Raw genomic sequence first — 7880 nt, 5'->3', positions numbered from 1 at the left:
ACCCCTGGCCAGGAATGTTCTAGAGACCAGTTCTAGCCAGACCTAGGAGTCTGCAGAAGCAGACTGGAGTAACTCCAGTCTAAACTCTATACAGCTAGCATACCAGACCAGAGCAGGAAGAGCCTAGCCCCTGCCTGAAGAGTGGAGCTAATAGCTAAGAGTTAGTGAGGAAAGGGGTTTCATCCTACCTTTAAGGGTGATACCTGAAGCACTCCAGGACAAGCTGAAGCATCCTATTAGGACACAGCTACCTCCCAGCCTGCCCTCTGCATCCAGGCTGGCGCTCTACCTCTTGTGGCTCCCTCCAACTACATCTCCAGCACTCCACTATTCTGTTAAAGGCACGTTGCTGCGGTTCCTGTCGGTTCCAATAAAGAACTGTAAGTTGTTTTTGTTCAACCTCTGCCTCCGTCTGGTCCCTGCTACTACAGCTGCCATCATCACAGGCACCCTGTCCACTACACAGAGACTCATACTCTAGACACCAAAGGGTTGGCCCAGGGAGAACCGCTATAGCAGCCTCTCCCTCATCATTTCTTGTCAACACCACCCTGCTGGAGACCTGCCAGGCTGTAGGACAGCCCTCCGGTTCGCCATACCAAGCACCGTGACACTAGCGTGCCTAGGCCGCAACCGCCAGCCACTCAGGTACTGCGGGCCCCGGCTGACTCCAGGCCCCGAGAAAAGGCTAGGCCCCGGTGGGGGATGTTGCAAGTGGCGTCACGAACAGGATTTATACTTCTGTGCCTTATTCTGGCACTAAAGACTATCTTCTATTGAAAAGACTGTGCTGCCTAACCCTGCTGCCATTCGGGTTTAGGCCCCAAGTGATTGTGTGTTTCTGCATTGAACTGTATTACTGCTGCCACGTGCTGTCGAGCACCGCTCCAGCACTCAAGAGGTTAACCCCTGCAAAGAACGTTGTCAGCTCTGCTACATCCGGCGCTGCCGCGCCTGAAGCATTTTACCTCACGAAACTGTGGCGCAGCAAGTAATTCCAGCCCGCCAAAACCTTCACTGGCGGGAAACCCAGATGACACATCAAGCTCCACCCACGCGCGAATGGCGCGAACCCCGCCTCCTGTGGCGCAGGAAAAAATAGAGCCCGCCACAGCTCTTGGCGGGAAGGACTTGGACTCCTCCCTCTGGCACGAAGCGGACTTCCTGCCCCGCCTCAACGAAACGCCAGAACGAGTGTGGATCTTGGACAGTGAGGTCAACACCATGTGGGGTCCTCGGCCATTCCCTTCCGTGGAACAACCGGAGTTCTTGGAAGTTCTGGAGACCATGATTGTGGTCTCCGCTCACCCGGTCCGGAGGTCCTTCGCTGGGCACCGGCTGCATCGTGGACTGACCCGAGCCTTCGTCACCAGGACGTACCTCCAGACGGTGACGGAGTGCCAAGTACCACCCGGGCGGTTCCTAGTGCCTCTCCCGGCTACCATGCTGGTACCGCGGGCCCACGTGGAGGCGCCACATAGGGAGGCCCCAACTACTGTCGAGCCAGCGCCTGGGCCTACTGCTACCTTGCAACCTGCACCGAGGCCTACTGCTCTTGCCGACCAGCCTGCCATACCTGCTGTTGTGGTTCCTGACCCTCCGGCTGCTCCTGCTCCAGTTCCGGCACCTGCCCGACAACCTGCGAGACCAGAGCCTACACCGGAGAGACCTACTTCAGCACCGGCACCTCCGCAGCCTCGAGGCCGAGGTGAGGCCCTCCGCTGGCAACTCCGAGGATGCTGCTGAATCTGCAATACCTGCTACTGCCACCGGGTGTCCCCAGCCGGCTCCTACCACCGCTGCGGATGCACAGGATTCCCTGCTGACTTTGGATCCTGTCCCTGCTGAACCCAGTGAGGATGCATCTGATTAACCCCTGATGGGCTGTAGCCCTCTTCAGGTACTGTGCCTATTGTAAATATTTATTTCTGCCTATCCCTAAAGAGCCAGAAACTTTCCTGGGACTCTCACCCTTATTTATTTCAGTCAAGAGACTCTCCTTGAACTGCCCACTGTCATGTGCTATGATAGCACCCTTCCTCTGCCCCAGCAGAGATTCCTTCAAAGGACTCTGTCCCTCTACACAAAGAGGAGACCCTTTGCATATTCTATGGCACTTTTCCCCACATCAAGGGCTGTACCCAGAAGATGGACTTTGCTCTTAAAGACCTTCTGTGAGACTTTTGCCAGATACTACCAGGGAAAAGTTGCTATTGACTTCTTATATTGCACTTAATGCCTTCCTTTTAGGTATGGACATTCTGCATGCACTTCTATGCCTTTTCCTTTCCAGGTAAAGAGACATTTTATTCTGCTACCTTGAGTAGCCTACCTCTGTAACGTTTGTAACGTTTAAGATGTGTACCCATTGGGCTCCTAAGCCAATGAGAGTTTACAAAATGTTTGCACACTGTCAATTATGCCAGTAGTTTGCACTAACCTTTGATAGGCTTTGCAGATTGTAATGTGGCTGTGTCGGACCGTCTCTATGTAAAACCCTGACCGCTATCTTATGCCTCAAACCGAGGTTTGCACGTGGGGGTAGTCCGTAAACTGTGGGTCTTTAGGGGACCGGGGGTGTTACAGAGATAGCACCTGGATGCCACTCATACAAGGGTAAGAATGTCAGTCGGCAGGTACTTATACATTTGTATAATGCTTAATTGTGTCACATATGCCAATGTAATGCATATACACACACTATATATTTGTCGCCAGGGAAGAAGTGTTTACATAACAAATATACAGGCCTTGGTGCAAGGAGTGGATTACAGTACATGACACCACACCTTTCCTAATGTACAGTTCGGTTTAATGGCGTTAGCGACCAACTGTCATACTTCACATTTACATGTCCTTGTCTTAGTCCGACACCAACCCAGGTGCCAGGTGCCTATTTGAAGCATCCTGCTACAGATATGATAAGATCGTAGTTTACATCATAAAAATAGTCTAGCCAGGCCTTTCTTTATAAGTGACCTGAATTTACCTTCCAATCAAGTTTGTTGTCAATGTGAATTCCCAGATACTTATATGATTCCACTATCTCCCCCTGGCTACCTTTGATTGTTGTCGGTGCAACTTATTTTCCATTTTGATCCGAATTTTGTTTGTTTTACTGACCTTTAGGACTAATCCACTTCCTTTGCTCCAGTTAACAAAGCGAGCAAAATAATCAACATTCCCAGCCTTCTTGATTTTTCCCACTATGACGTATCATCGCTGTATCAAATCAGAGGTATACATAGAAAACCTATATGAGTTTATTACAGTCCCCTGGACAACAGCATGTAGGATTCCAGATTACTTATTCGCACTACCTGAGGAAGATCTATAAGGTAGTCATTATGCCAGACAATCATGCCCTTATCAATATTCATTCCCCTAAGTCTAGAACAGAGGATTGACAACTATATCACATTAAACGCGCCTTTAAAATGACAGCAGCAGCATGCGCTGGCGCTGACATGCCGGTGGCAGCGCATGCTACCATTTGGGATAGGATCGCCGCTTCCATGATGATGTCATCCTCCCAAAATGGCAGCACCTTGTGCTACCTGCTCTACTGCCAGTGTGCAGCACCACATACATTTAAATGCAGATGCCAACTTTGTCAGCAACAACAGTTAATGCCTGCGATTGGTGATATCACCAATCATGGGTGTTAATGGCGGTGGGTTGAGCATAGATTTAAATGCAGCTGGCGACTTGCCAGTGGTATTCAAAGAGTTAAAAGGGTTTCCCACTTTAAGGAACTTACAGCAAATAATTAATATTGTGTAATGAAAAGTTTTTCAATTCCCTAATATACTTTCTGTATCAATTCCTAACTGTTTTCTAGATCTCTGCTTGCTGTACTTCTATAGCTTCTATGCTTACTTCCTGTAGATAAACACTGGTCCATGGTCATGTGACGTCACACCGGTGCACGACTCGTTATAACACACAGTGTAATCAAAGCCGTGTTATGCTAACGAGCCGTGCACCTGTGTGACATCACATAATCATGGACTTGTGTTTATTTACAGGAAGTAAACACAGAAGCTTCCTATAGAACGGCAGCAAGCAGAGATCTAGAAAACAGTAAGGAATTGATACAGAAAGTATTTATGAAAGTTTAATAAATTTTTATTACACAAAACAATATTAATTATTTGCTGGAATGTCCATAAAGTGGACAACCCCTTTAATGCTTGAGATCGGTGCCATCACCAATTGCGGGTGTTATTAAAATTATTGCAGCATCGCACACACCGGCACTAGCATGACATCATCAGGAGTGACACTCCTCCCAACAAAAAATGGTGGCACCGCAACCACAAGCATGCATCTTTTTAAAAATTCCCCAAGTCAGATTAACAGGGGGGGGGGGGGGGGGGGGGTTACCAAAAAGACCTTGCTGACACAAGCTTCATGTCTCCACTATGTAGGTTTCAACCTTTATGCAAACCCTTTAACCAAGTATTGTGATACTTAGGCTACATGCACACGATCCTAGGTGAGCACTCAGCTAGGGGCAGTAGAGGAGACACAATGGGGGTCATTTACTAAGGGCCCGATTAGCGTTTTCCCGACGTGTTACCCGAATATTTCCGATTTGCGCAGATTTCCCCTGAATTCCCCTGGGATTTTGGCACACGCGATCGGATTGTGGCGCATCGACGCCGGCATGCACGCGACGGAAATCGGGGGTGTGGCCGAACGAAAACCCGACAAATTCGGAAAAACCGCCGCATTTTAAAAAAAAAAATGTGTCTTGAAAATTGCACTTACCTTCACTCAGCCCGGCTCGGTGTATTCCAGTGCGTTCCGATGCTCTTCAGCGCAGCAGCGCCACCTGGTGGACGTCGGAGGAACTGTCTTAATAAATCCCGTCCGGGCCCGAATCCACCGCAGAGAACGCGCCGCTGGATCGCGAATGGGCCGGGTAAGTAAATCTGCCCCGATGTGCTGACCGCACTGTAACCCGGTGCCATAGACCTCTACCGTGGCCATGATCTGGTACGGAGGTGTGCATGTAGCCTACTTTCTGTATCAATGCCTCACAGTTTTCTAGATCTCTGCTTGCTTGCTTGTATTAGAGTAATCAGAGTGGTGGGATATAATGAGCCGTGCACCTGTGTGACCATGGTCAGATATCCACTGGAAGTAAACATAGAAGCTTTCTATAGCAGAACAGCAAGCAAAGCTCTAGAAAACCGTGAGGAATTGATACAGAAAGGATATTGGAAAATTATGTGACTTTTCCTTACAAAAACAATGTAAATTATTTTCTGAAAGTGGACAACCCCTTTAAAGTTATTAATGAAACATTTAACATAATATCTTGAGACGTTCAGTCCTTAACACTTGTTATAAACTCTTTTTGTTAGGCTACTTCAGTAGATTTTAAGAAAACTGTAGAAGTTAAAGAGGAAAATGGAAAGATTTGCACTCATTGGGGCACATTTACTAAGGGTCCGCAGCCGCGAATCCGTCGGGTTTTTCCCGAATATTTCCGCTTTGCACTGTATTTCACAGGATTGTGGCGCACGCGATCGATTTTTGGCGCAATCGCGCCGACTTTCGCGCGACAGAAATCGGGGGGCGTGGCCACCGGACAACCCGAAGGATTCGGAAAAACCGCAGAATTTAAAAAGCCATTTGTGTCGCAAGATCAAGCACTCACATTCACCAGAAAAAAGCAGGTGAACTTCGGCGGACCTCGGCGCAGCAGCGACACCTGGTGAATATCGGCACACGGACCTTAGTGAATCCCGGCAGAACCCGAATCAGCGTCGGAGAACCCACCGCTGGATCGCAACTGGACCGGGTAAGTAAATGTGACCCATTCTGTGTTCTGGATCTACTTCTAGTTTCATTTTACTAATGAAAACTAGAAGTTTGGAAAATAGTGATGAAACTTCTGCTGCATGAAAATGGCCTTAAAGTGAAACCACAGACCACAACCGTCTGAAAATAACCAACAAGCTAAAGTTTCTTCCTGCAAATATTAATTGCTATATTTCAGAATCACTTCTTTGTTTCATTCTATAAATGTATTTTCATTTTCCATTTTACACACTGTTTTATTGTTTTAATGTCTTTACCTTGTGCGATCTATATACCATTTACATCCATAGGCATTAATGTTCTATTATATAGACATCTAATATTGCTGTGTATCATTAAAAAAATGTTACAATCTGGATTTTGCATTATACAATCTTTTGAAACTGGTCTTTTTAATGCCTTCATTGATGCCCTCACTGCTAAATCCAAAAGTGACTATTCACTTCCCATTTGTCTGGATCTCTCAACAGTGTTTGATTTCGTGGACCTCCAGCTCCTCCTCAAGATGCTTCATGTCTTTGGTCTTGAGTAGAGATGAGCGAGCACTAAAATGCTCGGGTACTCGTTATTCAAGACGAACTTTTCCCGATGCTCGAGTGCTCGTCTCAAATAACGAGCCCCATTGAAGTCAATGGGAGACTCGAGCATTTTTCAAGGGGACCAAGGCTCTGCACAGGGAAGCTTGGCCAAACACCTGGGAACCTCAGAAAAGGATGGAAACACCACGGAAATGGACAGGAAACAGCAGGGGCAGCATGCATGGATGCCTCTGAGGCTGCTTAATCGCACCATTATGCCAAAACTATGGGCAACAGCATGGCCATGACAGAGTGACAGAATGAAGCTAGATAGCATGTAAAACATCCAATAATTGACCCTGACACTATAGGGGACGGCATGCAGAGGCAGCGGCAGCAGCGGCAGGCTAGTGAGTGGCATGGCGACATACTCTAAATGGACTCAGGCTTCAAACCAATGGGTGGCAGAGAGGAACCAAAGGAGGTGAGAAAGAAGCGCTCAAATAATATCGGTACATGATAAAAGTTTGCCAGTATATTTTGTGGATTACACAGCAGGGTGGCGACAAAGTTAACATGGAAGCCATGAAAACAACCCAAAATTCTGCCTGACACAGCTCGTTTGATAAGGGGACCATGTATGGAGGCAGTGAACAAGTAGTAGATTAAAGGTGCTGCAGTTAAAACTATGTTAGTTGGATCTTGGCATGGAGCTGGCGCTCCGCTGCCAGGCGAGCTTTCGCCAATCCAAGCCCCTGTCTCTAGGCTACTCCCCAAACAGCACTTCTAAGAACCTTTTGTATAAGATCAAGTGTAGTAGCGTTCTTATAAGTTTAGGATATGGCGGGTGAGGGGAATGTAAACAGATGCGCAAGAAGCGCTGAAATAATATTGGTAAATGATAAAAGTTTGCCAGTATATTTTGTGGATAACACAGCAGGGTGGCGACAAAGTTAACAACTTTGATGTGGAACCCATGAAAACAACCCAAATTTCTGCCTGACACACCTCGTTTGATAAGGGGACGATGTATGGAGGCAGCTATATGGACGACTTTTGGAGGTAGCAATGGAGACAACGTGTAAAGGCTGCTATGGAGACAATTTAATTTGGATAGTGCCTGTATGTGGCAGTCCAAAAAAGTTTTCAAACCAGAGGAGCAGGTAGGTGGCCCTCCAGAAAAATGAAATAGATTGAGTGCCTGTATGTGGCAGTCCAAAAAAGTTTTCAAACCAGAGGAGCGGGTAGGTGGCCCTCCAGTAAAATGGAATAGATTGAGTGCCTGTATCTGGCAGTCCAAAAAAGTTTTCAAACCAGAGGAGCAGGTAGGTGGCCCTCCAGTAAAATGGAATAGATTGAGTGCCTGTATGTGGCAGTCCAAAAAAGTTTTCAAACCAGAGGAGCAGGTAGGTGGCCCTCCAGTAAAATGGAATAGATTGAGTGCCTGTATGTGGCAGTCCAAAAAAGTTTTCAAACCAGAGGAGCGGGTAGGTGGCCCTCCAGAAAAATTGAATAGATTGAGTGCCTGTA

Source organism: Engystomops pustulosus, chromosome 11, assembly GCF_040894005.1.
Source record: "Engystomops pustulosus chromosome 11, aEngPut4.maternal, whole genome shotgun sequence".
Classification (NCBI taxonomy): domain Eukaryota; kingdom Metazoa; phylum Chordata; class Amphibia; order Anura; family Leptodactylidae; genus Engystomops; species Engystomops pustulosus.
The sequence above is the reverse complement of the archived record's forward strand: the minus strand, read 5'-3'. Positions refer to the sequence as shown.